Raw genomic sequence first — 14268 nt, 5'->3', positions numbered from 1 at the left:
TAGTTTCCTTCAGCCTTGGGATCAAACCATGGATCCAATTGACCCCAGTATATCTCTCCCTTTAATAAACTATTAAGTACTCTTTAATCTCTAACTTGTTCAGATTCTCTGGCTATAAAGGATATACACTATAAAGGATAACACCATTCCCCTGGTCACCAGGCTCCTATCCTAAATATTACCCTTAACTCATCACTTTCTCTTTCACTCCCTCTTTCCATATTCAATCTGTTGCCAAGTTCTGTCAAATCTACCTTTGCAACACTACATGTTTTTCCTTCTCTCTTCTGACACTGCCACCCCGCCCAGTGCAGTCCTCACTAACTTACACCTGGGCTATTACAATACACTGTTGATTGATATCCCTGACAAAAGTGTCTCCTCACTCCAGTACATCTTTTTTCTACTCAGTAGTCAAATTAAGCTTCCTGAAGTACAGGTCTAACTGTTGGATATTGCTTTCTCCCTCCCTCTTCAGTAAACTCTAGTATCTATTATTATAGAAAAGCATTTGCTTTTAATTAAGATTAATTCATATGCTCTAGAAAAGATTCATTTTAACAATCACACACCTCCTATATGCTAGGGACTGTCAAAAGACAAGTCAGGAAGCATATTTTTGAAAATTTACTATTTTTATTTTTCAAGTTACAAGTATTTTTTAATCTCAACCCTTAACCCTTAACCTCAACCCCAAATGAAACAAATTAAAACAAGGTCCAGGAGAAAGCCAATGGATTTATTTTAAACAGCATTCCTCCAATTGAGTAAACACTATTATTGCTTCTAATACTTAAAAATCTCCCTATTAGTATGTTAAAAACAGTATTATTACTGTGAATTAAGATGCATTAGTTGAATGAAAAAAGTTAAGCTCTCCTTATTTTTATTTCTAAATAGTATTTAATTTGAGGGGAAAACTGGGCTCTAATTTCTAGAGAATGTGAATGAATCAAGATAAAAGCAAATGCTATTCTATAATTATGAAGAAGAGGAGAACAAATAAGTGAAATACAGTACACATATTGTTCAAAATAACGTTAGCCATTAATTTCAAACTTTAGTGATTATATTAATCAAATTATTTATATGTAGCAAAACTCTCATAGTATATTCCTGTCTCCTCATTTCTCTCACCCTACATTGTCTATTACATGTATTTAAACAATAAAATGACCAAAGTTAGAAAATAGAAAGTTGATAAAGCAAGCAAGGGTCTTGGATACTTCTGAACTGAATTAAAGCTTCTTAAATTATGGGTCATGCCCCATATGGGGGTCATGTAACAGAATGTGAGGATTGTCGATGTTATGATTTACTATCTGTAAATGTTTAATTTATATGCCTATTTTATATATCTACATACCTGGGGTCACATAAAATTTCTCAGGTGAAAGGAGTTGTGAATAGAAAAAGTTTAATAAGACTTGAACTAGATAAAAAAGAATTAAGATTCTATGAATTTGGAAAGAAGGAAGATTAAGAGACAATTTTATTACATGTCTTAAAGAATGTATAGATAAACTTTTTAGAAAATCAAATTAAAAGAATATTAAGTCTAAAATATTTTCAATGCTATTGATGTAATAGAGCTGTGTCCCCATATCTTTGTGGAAGGTGAGCCACCTGACCTGGGGAAATTCCTAAAAATGATCCCCACACTCCTACCAGGTTCCCAAGGGAATCTCCCACTTCCAAATAAACTGGGAATCACTTTAGTTTGAAAAACAATCACCATCCTTTATTGATTTGAAATTTAGCCTCTAATAACTTCCTAGCCCCAAACAATAGAAGGCTAGATAAAAGTTAAGATTCTATACCTAAACTTTTGCAAATTCCTAATCAGGAAGCAGCCCACTTAGGAAATAGTTCCTCAGTGAAAATAACATCCCCCCCACTTTTTTGTCAAAAAGTCTCTCCCATTGCTGAAATTTAATAATTTTTTCTCACAATCTCTCACCTCTCAACACTATCAAGGCATCAGGAGGAAAAAAAACTAAATTGTATTAGCAAATTTTTTTCCCTAAAGCTGAAAACATGTAAAATATAAGCACACATTCCATTCTTACTAAACTCAGATCATTCCAATCATATATGGTATGATTTCTGCTATTTACAACTTGTTTCCATAAATACTTTGGTATTAATATAACAATTATTTACAATTCTGTTGGTACTGATTAGCATCACAACTATGCCAGTTACAATTCTGTTTTGATAAGTACTTTGTTATTGATAGTTAAGGTGGAAATTGAAGTCAAAGAACAGTTTACACATTAAACCTGGGATGTACATGGCATCATCTGGAGCTAGCTGGTGTTCATTTAATGCTAGTTTAAAAAGGATATAAACCCTGGCTCTCAGATTAATAAATGAAAATTGCAAAGAATATCTTCAGCCTGGCCTCAGATATTCAATTCAGGTTCACATTCTTGGTATTCACTGGAGTTGGAGTTTGACATAAAGGTACAAGTATTTCCAACTGACAAATAGGAGAATGTTAGTTCTTAATAGACTTGTTAAGTGGATTTAAAAAAAAAGTCACAAAAATTTGGAAACAGGCAATATTTTTAATGTAGGTTCTCCCCAAAATAATTAAACAAATTTTGATAAAACAGAAATTTTGCACTAGATGATTTGTAAGTCTTCTTCTAGTACTGGCACTGCATATTTTAAGATCTCTTTCCAGCTCTAATATTAGCAACAAAAACAACAGCACATGTATGACCCCTGGTTCATTCAGTACTCATTTAGGCAAGACAATGTTCATGTCAAGGTCACAGATTTTTTTCTCCTCAACTTAGGTTTAACATCTGCCTCTTAAATAAACATAAAATGCAGAACTTTAGGCTGAAGATAAAAAATATAAGTAAACACAGGTATATAACTTTGACACTCATCTCTCTTAAAGAGTGGTCTTAAATGATCCTAAATGCTATTCTAGAAATCTTCATTATTGAGAAAGAGGGCTTGTTTTCCTTTTGGTTTTATATCCCCAGCATTTTTTAATAATTTTTTTACATTTTTTTTATTAATTCTATAATTATAACATTTTTGACAGTACATATGCATAGATAATTCTTTACAACATTATCCCTTGTACTCCCTTCTGTTCCTAATTTTCCCCTCCTTCCCTCTACCCCTCCCCTAGATGGCAGGCTTTCCCATATATATTAAATATGTTATAGTATAACTTAGATACAATATATATGTGCAGAACCTAATTTTGTTGTTGTTGTTGTTGTTGTTGTTGCAAAGGAAGAATTGGATTCAGAAGGTAAAAATAACCTAAGGAGAAAAACAAAAAATGCTAACAGTTTGCACTCATTTCCCAGTCTTCCTTCTCTGGGTGTAGCTGATTCTGTCCATCATTGATCAATTGGAATTGGATTAGCTCTTCTCTATGTTGAAGATATCCACTTCCATCAGAATACATGCTCATATAGAATTGTTGTTGAAGTGTATAATGATCTCTTAGTTCTGCTCATTTCACTCAGCATCAGTTGATTTCTTTTCAAGCCTCTCTGTATTCACCCTGCCCAGAATTTTTTTATACCCGATTTGGCATATACTGGACAATTAATAAATACTTATTCATTGACTGAAGTACAAAAGGCTTCTATTTTATGAACTTCAAGGATGGTGTTAAATTATAATATTTTTATTGGAGTCTTTAGAACATTCCAACTCAAAGAAAGAGAACTCCTTCAAAAACTATAAATCTAACTTTAACTGCTATGATGGAAGAACAATGCATTTAGTCAGAACCTTAGATTTCAATTCTTAGCAATGACAAAGACTAGAATTTGATCCAAAAAAAGTCTTTTCCCCTCTGAGAAAAATTTTTTCTATAAAATGAATGAGCTGGACTTAAAACTATTTCGGATGTATCTTCAAACTTTTAAATTCTAGATCTTTAAGTTTCTTCCAATTCTAACATTCTATGCTCTATAGTCGTTTACATCTAAAATGTTCTATATTATAAGTAGTAAGATATCTTCCAGTTTAAGATGTTGTGAATCAGGTTAATGTTTAGTACCTTTTATAAATGACTTGTGTATGAAAAGCCTGAGAAAATTTTTAACTTAATCCTTTTTCTGCCCACTGTTCCAAAGGTTTAGAGAGCCCAAAGAGGTAAAGGTACAAACTCATTTTGAAGTTCTCCTATGTGGAGAAGTATCACTGTCATTATCATTAAGGCATTTTTTGGTAGAGGAATGGCATAATGGGGAATAAAAGAAATAACTGACAGAATTCTGCCACTTACTAGCTCTGTGACCATGAGCAAGTCCCTACAACTCTCTGGGTCTCAGTTTCCTCATCTGTAAAGTATGGGAATTGAACTGGATGATCTTTAAGGTCCAATCCAGTTCTAACATTCTTTGATTCTGTGAATAGGTAAATAGACATTTCAAATCTTCATTAATGCCAACTGAAAGGTGTTTCCTCAATTAAAACAATGTGATTATGGCAAAAATTAAGCTGTTTTCCTGTTAAAAGTTTCATTGAAAATTATATCTTTGTAAAATCTTTTAAATGACATTTGTATTAAGTGCTAAGAAATTATATTTAAAATAAAAACTAACTTTAAAAAAACCTCTATGCTTTCATCAGTAAAGGAAGCTCAACATGAAGAAATTCCTCTCCCTTAGCAGACTAGAATTTTCTCTGCAATTTAATCTTAAAGAGGTTCCTGGAGGATTTAAGTGATTTATCCAGAGCCCCATGGTCAATAAATTTAAAGTCCCTTAAACTTAGGTTCTAAGGTCAGTTCCTTATTTGCTATGACATGCTGCCTCAATAATTTTATTACAAATTGGAAAACATTCTCTAAGTTTACCATATTCATAAATTTGCTCAATTTTAAACTTATCTTTGCTATCATAACTAAGATAACATATATAATCCATCATTAAAAAGTTGTGTGATCTTGGACAATTTGCTTTTTCTCCATAGTATTCAGCCTCCTTCTCTGAAAAATAAAGGAATTGGACTAAATGATCTCTTAAATCCCTTTCAACACCGAGATCCTAGATTCCTATGATTCAGTAAATCTACCATAGGTTAGATAGAATATATTAATAGAAAAAATAACTAAAGAGCATTTTGTAATCATACAGGGTTAAAAATATACATGTTAGTTAAAAAATTAAATGGGTCCTGCACTGAATAGTTGAAGAGTAAAATGTATTTTATCTGAGATATCTATAATTTTTCCATATTAAAATTGTATGCATTTTTTATCTTAAAAGAATAGTTCTAAATAGATTGCTAGTTCTCAACATACCTTCAAACCCACTTTCAAGCTTTCCTTAGAACTCCAGTCCCTTATTTTCAATTGCCTACAATCCCAGAATTTTGAGATCCTGATGGCATCTTAAAGTTGATGTGTTCTGAATTTAATCCCTCATTAAAACCCTTAATTTTTCTAGTGACTCTGACTCAAAACATTGAGTTAATAAACCAATTAACAATTATTTATTAAGTATCTGGGGACCCAAAGGCAAAAACAGAAGTTGAAATCTCAAAATATGATAAACTAGTGGATATGTGGGTTGAGTAAAAGTGAGGAGTTGAAAATGACAGCACAGTTATAACATGGGTCACTGAAAGCATGGAGATGCTGTTCTTGTAATAAAAAAAAAAAAAAAATAAGGAAATTCCAAAGAGTTTTTGGGGTAGTTCAAGGGGAAAATTTAAAACAAAAAGCTTTGGACACGTGGAATTTTAGATGCTCATGATATCCATTTCAAAATGTCCCCAAGGTAGTTAGTGATATGGAGCTAAATCTCAGGAGAGAATTAAGGGTTTTATAGATAGCTTTGATAACCATCAGGATAGGAGCCCAAGTGAATGAATGAGATTCCCAAGACAGAAAGTATAGAGAATATAATGAGGTTCAGTATAGAGTCTTGTGAATAACCATTATTAGAGGATATATTCAAGATGATAATCTTGACAGGACAAGACAAGGACAGGACAGGAATGACAATCTGACAGGAAAACAATGAGAACACAATGGCAAGAAAACCCAGAATAAAGAATGCCCAGAGAGGATGAAATTCTACAGATAAAGAAGAGATAAAACTTAAGAAAAGATAATTAGTTTTTGCAATTAAGAGATCTTTGGTAATGATAGGACAAGGAGGTCCAAAGTTCCCCTGTGAAGGTCTAAAAGAAAGTGAGAGGAGAAAAAATGAAGGCTATGATGAAAGAAGCTTTTTTCATGTAGTTTAAATGAAATGCTAAGTGTATTCAAAGATGATAGGATCTACTGAAGATTTGAGGGTTTTTAGGTGGCCTGGAAGAAACTAATGGATCAGGAAAGATTAAATATTAGAGAAAGTGTTATGGTGGTAGGAATATCTGTGGAGACGACAAGAGGGAAAGGGATCAAGTGTACAAGTACAAGGGCTGACAATATTCTCTCTTCAGAGAATGAATTAAAGAAAAAAAGAGTAGGGAAGCATGTCAATTATTTAGAAGATTAACAGAAGAAAGTTAAAATGAGTAGCTCTTATTTGGGGGGAATAGAAGTGATAGAAAGTCAATGGAAAGTAAAACAGCCACTGTGGATTATAGGATTCAGACCCACTTACACAGAAAAGGACCCCCATGTAACGAGGGCTTATATGAGATAAGTTCTATTCAGTAACACAGAATGGGAGAAGTGAATGCTAGGATTTACCCAAAGCTCAGTTTGGCAAATTCAGGGGAGAAATAGGACAGAGAATTATCTTGAAGTTCAAGAGCAAAAGATAACAAAATGTTAAAATAGTCAAGTAAAAGACAGAATGGGAGAGGAAAATTTAAGCTGGAGAATGAGAGATAGCTTGAGTAAGAACTAAGGAGTGGAAGGTTTTGAGGACAAAATGATAGAAAGGGTTTAATCAGACAAAGCAATTCCAGAGTTTTGTGTCTGTGGTTGCTGTTTGCTTGTTTTGTTCTGTTTTTCATGAAAATGAAACATTGGTAGCTAAGATAGTGGAGGCTGGGGACCCAGCTGAACTCTCCTAGCATTCCTCTCTAAATAACTGTAAAATAATTTCAAGTAAAATTCTGAAGTGGCAGAGTTAATAAAAGATAAGAGGAAGACATTTTTGCAACTTAAGACAACTTAGAGGAGGTCCAGAGGAAAGTTCTATTACCTACTTACAAGGGTAGACACAAGCATGGCAGGAACACCAGGACTGCTCTCAGCCCAGAACAGAAGAGTAGATTCAGCAACTAACTAATTGGAAAGAGATTACAGGGCACCTAAGGCTGGTGCTGACTAGCAACTCTATAGCATTTAAGCAGTTTTTAATCTTAGTTTCAGGATGGAGAGAAGAACTTCTGGTCAGTCACAAGCAAGCAGGGGCCCCAGTAATAGTTCTAGGGCCAAGAGGAATGCCAGCACTTATAGATACAGAAAAATAGGGGACTTGGTTAAAGTTCCAAAGCCAAAAAGAGTACTAATACTAGTATTTGCAGAGTAGTAGGAGTCCTTCCTTGGTAATGAGCAGATCAGAGAGCAATGACCATATGTCTCCCCACATCACATCATCTTGGAAGCACTGAAAACTTAACAGATTCTCAGAATAGTTCTGAAAACAGCAGCACAAAAAACCCCAGCACTTGCTTGGAACAGTGCATTTTCACCCAGAGGTAAACTGAGTCCAACTTTAACAAAAAGTTCACTCAAGAAATAGGCTTGAAAACTAAGCAAACAATGAAAGAAAGAAAAAAGATCATAAAAAACTATTATGATGACAGAGAAGAGAAAGGCATAAGCTTATTAGTAGAAGATAATGTGAAAACAGCGATAAGCAAAGCCTCAAAGAAAAATGCTAATTGGATTGAAAAACAGCAAGAATTCCTGGAAAAGTTAAAGAGTAAAGAGTAGAAGAAAAATTGGGAAAATAAATGAGAATGTTGCAAGAAAGTTATGAAAAGAGAGGCACAAAAATTCACTGAAGAAAAATCTTTAAAAAGCAGATATCCTTTTGACACTCTCCAGAGCCCTCCAGTCACTTGATACAAGATAAGCTCCTCAACCCTTCATGCTATTCCTTCTCATTGAAACCTTGGTACAAGGAATATTCTGGGCTTGGAAGTCAGATGAACAAGATTCAAATACTGGCTTGTTCACTTTCTGTGTCACATAGGGTAATAATCTCCCTGGGCCTCAGCTTTCTAATCTATAAAACAAGGGGTATGGCTTGCTGAACTTTAAAGTTCCTTTTATCTGAGACCTATGATCTTATGTACATCCAAGTTCAAGTCCTCTGGTCTTCTATACAATAGTAGTATTGGTCTTATAATTAATATTCCTCCATTTTGTATATTCATTCTCTATTTTATCTTTTGCATTACTTGAACAGAATAATCATCCAACTTTATATTACTGCAAACTCAACTGCCTACTAAATGCTAGGTACTAAGAATAAAAATACCAAGTGAAGAAGTCACTGCTCACAAAGATCTAATATGCTACATTAGGAGAGAAGAATGAGGGACCCAGCCCTATTATTCCATTGGTTTGGAGAGCTTCCTGGTGAGGAAAAAAAAAAGTCTCCGCCTACCAATGCAGACCACCAGATGCTCAGCATTCTGTAGTTTTAGAGTTGTTTATGGCAGGGTTTATTTTTTCTCTCCTAACCCCTTTTGCCTGAGAAAATTTTACATCACTTCAGGTACATAGGGATATAGAACAGGTACACAAAACAAATTTACTGATAAGTCAAAACTTCATGACCTCCACACTGAGTTACATGATCTCATACAGCACTTCAACCTACAGTTTAAGAAATTTGATCTATGGCATTAAAATATAGAGTGACTTACTAGAACTGTATAACCAGTATATAAAAAGGGGATATTTGAATCCAGTTCTTTCTGATACTGTGGGAATTCTCTATCCATTATCTCACATTTCCTTTCTGAAGCATTCTATTTAGCACTCTTAAGTATCTGACAAAAAGTGCTATTTGGTCTCCCTCCTTTGACTGGAACTCACGTCTTTACTCATTCATTCCACTTCCCCAGTATGGATCACCTCTCCCATTAAAAAAGTTTTTCTTTTCCTTTTTTTTTTTTCTTAGAATAATTTTAATTTTCAAAATATACACAAAGATTATTTTTAACAGTCACCCTTGCAAAATCTTGTGGAACATCTTTTTTTTTTTTTTTTTGTCCTTCCCCTTTTTTCTTTCACAAAAACTTATATCACTCTGTCCCCTCTGTAGGGGAATGTTCCTATCCTCTTCAAATTTCTCCTAGAAGTTTATCTGGTTCTTTCCTTTGATTTTTCCTTATTTTCATTTATATCATACTTATTTGTATACATGACCTTTATACCAATCTATAAGATTGCAAGTTCTCTGAATCTAGCATAGGGCCTTAAGTATTGAATAACTATTTGTGGTATTTAACTGAAACTACAATAAAAAGGTGTAAAATGGCATGGAGGGAGAAATCAACTCAATTTAAAATGTTGGAGAAAAGGATTTGTTTAATCTCAATGTATTTAAACTCTATACCAATGCATTTTGTTACTTTGTGTCAAGTCAGGAAGGGCATTTTATGGTAACCTAGTATCAATGGAGTTCTGAATATTTTTTTGAAGTTACTTTTGTTTCAATATGTTGCTACTATAATATCAACATTAATATTGCCTACAATAGTAGCTGTTTAACAATAATTCTACTGAAAAATTTATAAAAGGTATACAGCTGCAAAAAACTCGAAAATAATTCATTTGTCCCTTACACTATGATAGGAGCTGATCCAACATATTCCAACTACTTTAATATGTAAGGATCAAGCTAATTTTATTCAAAATTAGGTCATTATTTATTGATATTTCACTACAAGAACAAAGATATTATCTTATAACCTGAGGCACCAGACTTTACAGTATGAGGTTAAGTGTATTCTTCCAAATAGTAATTTAGTTTTTGGCCTTTCAGGAACAAAAATTCTCCTAACCAGTCTCCTAGCTTCCACAAGACTAATGTAGGATCAAGGGATTTTAGGGTTAGAAGGAACCATTAAGATCACCTAGTTCTTTGTAAAGATTAACGTAAGAGGTTCCAGTTGACACATTTCAAAACCTGCATTTCACAAAATTGTACTATAACATATATAGGTATTTCACAATTCCTACAAAGGATAACACAAATAAAGGATGTCCTAAAATTTCCTATCCTTTTATTGACCTACAGAGGCTTTATAAGGCCTTCTCCAGCTATACCAGCCCAGGAATCATTATGCCTTTGAATTTCTAGAAAATTCATAAATGCACAATATAATCATTGAATAGTAGAACCTAAAGGAATCCAGAGTCCTCATTTTATATCTGGAGAAACTGAGGTCCAGAGATGTTGAATAATTTATTCCTGTTCATCCAGCTAGCTACTTAGGAGCAAGGAGGTACAGTGGAAAGAGCTCTCAATCCTGTATCAGGATACCTGAGTTTCTATTCTAGGCTCTACAATAAATTTGCTGTAACTTTGACCAAGTTTCTCTGGGCTTCAGTTTCTTTAAAATGCAGTGGTTGCATCATCCAGCTCTAATATTTTAAGATTTCTGAGTCTTAAATTCCTCTAGGGCAGATTTTTCACCTTAAAAAAAATATCTCATGGTCTTTTTTTTTTTTTTTTAACGTTGTCCCCCTTGTTAGAATATTTGTAAATATATAAAATACATAGAATTACAAAGGAAGACAATTATATTGAAAAACACATCAAAATATTAAAACACAAAATTCCCATCTTTCGGGCAAAAGATGTTCCTTATTTATTCTTTTATTCTCCTTTTGCACTCTGCACCCAAACATAATAGGCAATACATAAATCTCTGTTAAAGGAAGTGTAAAAAAAAAAAAAAATCAGCTGACTTTTATGATAAATAAGGCTAAAAAAGTACTTTTCCACAACAACCGTGGCAGATCAGTACTACAAATAACAGTATCCCCACTTTACTAAAAAACCTATGTTCAGAGGAGGTCTTAGACAATAATGGGTCTCATCCCTCAAGCATTAGAACCTCAGCCTGGAGGACAGCGTGGAGTACCTGGATTCCAATGTGAATTCTGCCCTTTATAACAGGGTGACCTAGCAAAGTCACATTTGCATGTCATATAGTGGACAGTTAATAAAAGTTGGTCAAATTGAGATCACCTGACTTCTTCAGACTTCAATTTCAAAAGTAAATTGATGGGTGGGGACACAATTTCTAAGCTAAGGAGATCAAGATCTCAGAGGACTTTCCTCCCCAAGGTCCATCACCTAGCAACGACTCCCGCTGTCCCCTTCAGGCGGTCGCACGGGGTCCCCAGGGCGGCCGCCATCTTGGATGTCCATTAGGAGCCAGACTCCGTTCTGCTATTCCCTGAGCACCCAGAGTCCAGGAAAGGACTTGTCGGAGCCAGAAAGGGGGATGGGGTGGATGACCTAGGTATGCCGATAGAGAGAGGAGCTCCTATACTGCAGCTGTGCCCTCCAGTCCCACGCCAGGTCTAGGAGTCATTCGTGGGGTCTGTCCAAGGTATCTGGGAGTGGAATGGTGAGGGGGTGCCCGTCCCCGCTCCCGGGTCTTGGACTAGCCATAGAAAGCTCCAGGCCGCTGGTGCCTCCCTCCACCCTGCTCTCCCTGGCTCTGCCCGCCTCGGCCCAACTCACCGCTAGCTCCCGCAGCCTCTACAAGCGATTCCACTGCTCCCGGAAGAGAAGCTCCCGCCAGCCCCACGGCCTCAAGCCCGCCAGTCAGTGCCACCTCTCCCCACCCCCCTACCCTCCCTACCCCCCCAGTCTCCTCCCTCCCGCTTGCGCCTGCGCAGCCCAACTCCTGAGCCCACGCCCGAGTCCTAGCAAGGAGCCACCCCTGTTAGCTAGAGGATTTCCAGTCCTACTCCTCCCGTTTTACTTTGAGATGGAATTCAGGGCCAAAAAAAAAAGGTTAAGAAATTTTTCCCTGGGCTCTTAGATGATAAGTAAAGAACCGAGAATTAAGCTCAGGAGAACAATGCTTTAATAGTAGGGCTCAGGAGAACTTGAGTTCAAATTTACCTTCCCTCCGTTAGGAATGCAATAAAAGGAAAGAGTCCCCCTTCTTTTTGTGATTGTATGCAGCCTAGCAGAGCAAGGCTTAAACTCTTTTAATTTGTAACCCCTTTTCTCTGGAGAATCTTTACCTGACCCTGGTATATAGATATATAAAATAGATAAATAAACCAAACATTTAATGATAATCATAACCCCTTACGTGATAAGGATCCACCGTTTTAAGAAATTTTGGCTTAGAATATCGTATATGATGAGGATCTAGAAGACACGTTTAAGATCATCTCCTTGTTGACTTGGAAAAGCACTTCTCTACTCAGGGCATTCGATTCTGACCGGCTCTTAGAACAGTGTCTGAATAGTAAGGACTTAATAAATACTTCTTGAATGACACGTTTTCTGAAGCCCTAAAAAGCTCCTTTTCTGAGTAATTGGATACACACGTTTTCCATTTGATCCTCAAATCCAGTTTTTAAGGGAAAGTTTGAAGAGGAAGACTAAACTAATCAAGGCTTATCCATCTCTGCCCCCTTCCCCAAAAGTTCCTTTCCACCCTTCCATTCACTCGGGGCTAATTGTGAGTTTCCAATATTATAGCCCAGAAGCACAAATGCCATATGTTTGTATGAGACATGTTGCTAGAGATTCTGTTAAAAAAAAATAAAATGGATGGGTCTAGGTCTGTGCTAGTGTCAAATCTTTCTCCCCATTTTTCAGCTAGTCAGTCCCCTGAAGTATGACTTCTGCATTATTCCGGGTCCAAGAAATCTCGTGAGACAGATGAATATTTCTCCTTCCCACACCATCAGCCTCCTTTAGTCACAGCTCCAACCTTCCCCTACTACCAAATTCAACCATGATCTTCCTTAAAAGCTTGCAAGCTTCCTTATTAACAGGTTCAATTTCCCTTTGTTGTTAAAGTTTTCTCTAGTGTCTTGTGACCCCATTTGGGGTTTTCTTGGCAAAGTTACTGAAATAATTTGCTATTTACTTCTCCAGTTCATTTGACAGATGAGGAAACTGAAGTAAACAGGGTTAAGTGACTTGCCCAGGATCACACACAGGTAGTTTCTGAGGCCAGATTTGAATTCAGGAAAACTGGTTTTCCTGATCCAGGACCCAATATTCTATCCATTTTATAAACTATTTTCCTACTAAGGGACAAATTTTCTGTACTTGAGTATATCTCTCTTCTTTATAAGAGACCCTATCACTCTGCCCTTCTAAGAGCTCTAGGTTTGATAATATTTTTTATTACCAAATTCAAAGAGTTGTGAGGAAGCCTTTTGGTAAAACTTAAAACTATAGATGTGTGAAGTATCATTATATATTGCCCTAGATAACAGAATAATGCATATCTACTTCCTTGGGTGACTAGGCAGAGTTATAGTTCAACTGGAGCACATTTGAATAAAGTTGTTTTTGTTTTTGTTTTTGTTTTTGTTTTCTAAATTGAATCAGCCCTATTTACAAAACACAGCAGAAACTCAAAGAATTTGGGGGTGAAGGACTGGGTGAAGGGAAGGTTGCATATGGAAATGTCAGAGTTAGCCTTCTTTTTGAGGTATTGAATGTAATGTTGGACAGAGGGAAACTAAAGAACTGATCCCTGAGGAAGAGATAAGGCACTGATAGATATCAGTTTAGCTTCAAGGTTCCACCCTCTGAAAAGATCATGGAGACTGAAATTCAAGTTCTGTCAAACTACTGAGATCCATTCACAGTAGGGGACTTGAGCAGTCTTACTTTGCATGTCCTGTCAAAAATCCCAGGCATGTCCCTGAGATCAAATTTTCCCTATAAAATGGTACTCTGCTGCATGGTGTCTTTCTCTTTACCCCTCCACCATGTCAAATAGTATCTCCCCTAACTTCACTATGCTTCTTAACCTCACTTCTCCTATTTATAGCTAAGGAACTCTTCTAAGTTTCTTTCAGGATTTAGCCTTTCAACTAAGGGCATGTCACAACCTTATAGGGTAGTCCCTTTCTACTAGGTAATCGTGAATTCCTCCGAGAAACTTGTCTTTCATATGCTCTCCCAACTCTATTTTATATTTACTATTTCTGCTGTTTATGTATCCCTTCATTTTATCTGTAACCTATTTTTCTAAATAAATCATTTACCGAAGAGAATGGATGTTATTAAATTCTTCACATAACTGAACCCTAACATTTTGGTCTCTACCATCATCTGGTATTTTCATCCTCCACATCATTTTGGT

At 35.7% G+C, this 14268-nt stretch overlaps 1 protein-coding gene across 1 annotated transcript in view; it reads right to left on the bottom strand.

The window, feature by feature from the left end:
• Window positions 1-11805, bottom strand: part of SFXN1 (sideroflexin 1) — a 42349-nt gene extending 30544 nt beyond the window's left edge. Inside the window, exon 1 of the mRNA XM_074292111.1 lies at window positions 11664-11805. The gene's annotated coding sequence lies outside the window, so the exon portion shown is untranslated. The remainder of the gene's footprint in view (window positions 1-11663) is intronic.
• Window positions 11806-14268: the final 2463 nt, after the last annotated feature.

Source organism: Sminthopsis crassicaudata, chromosome 2 (assembly GCF_048593235.1).
Source record: "Sminthopsis crassicaudata isolate SCR6 chromosome 2, ASM4859323v1, whole genome shotgun sequence".
Lineage (NCBI taxonomy): Eukaryota > Metazoa > Chordata > Mammalia > Dasyuromorphia > Dasyuridae > Sminthopsis > Sminthopsis crassicaudata.
Note: the sequence above shows the minus strand (reverse complement) of the source record. Positions and strands in the feature narration are given on the sequence as shown.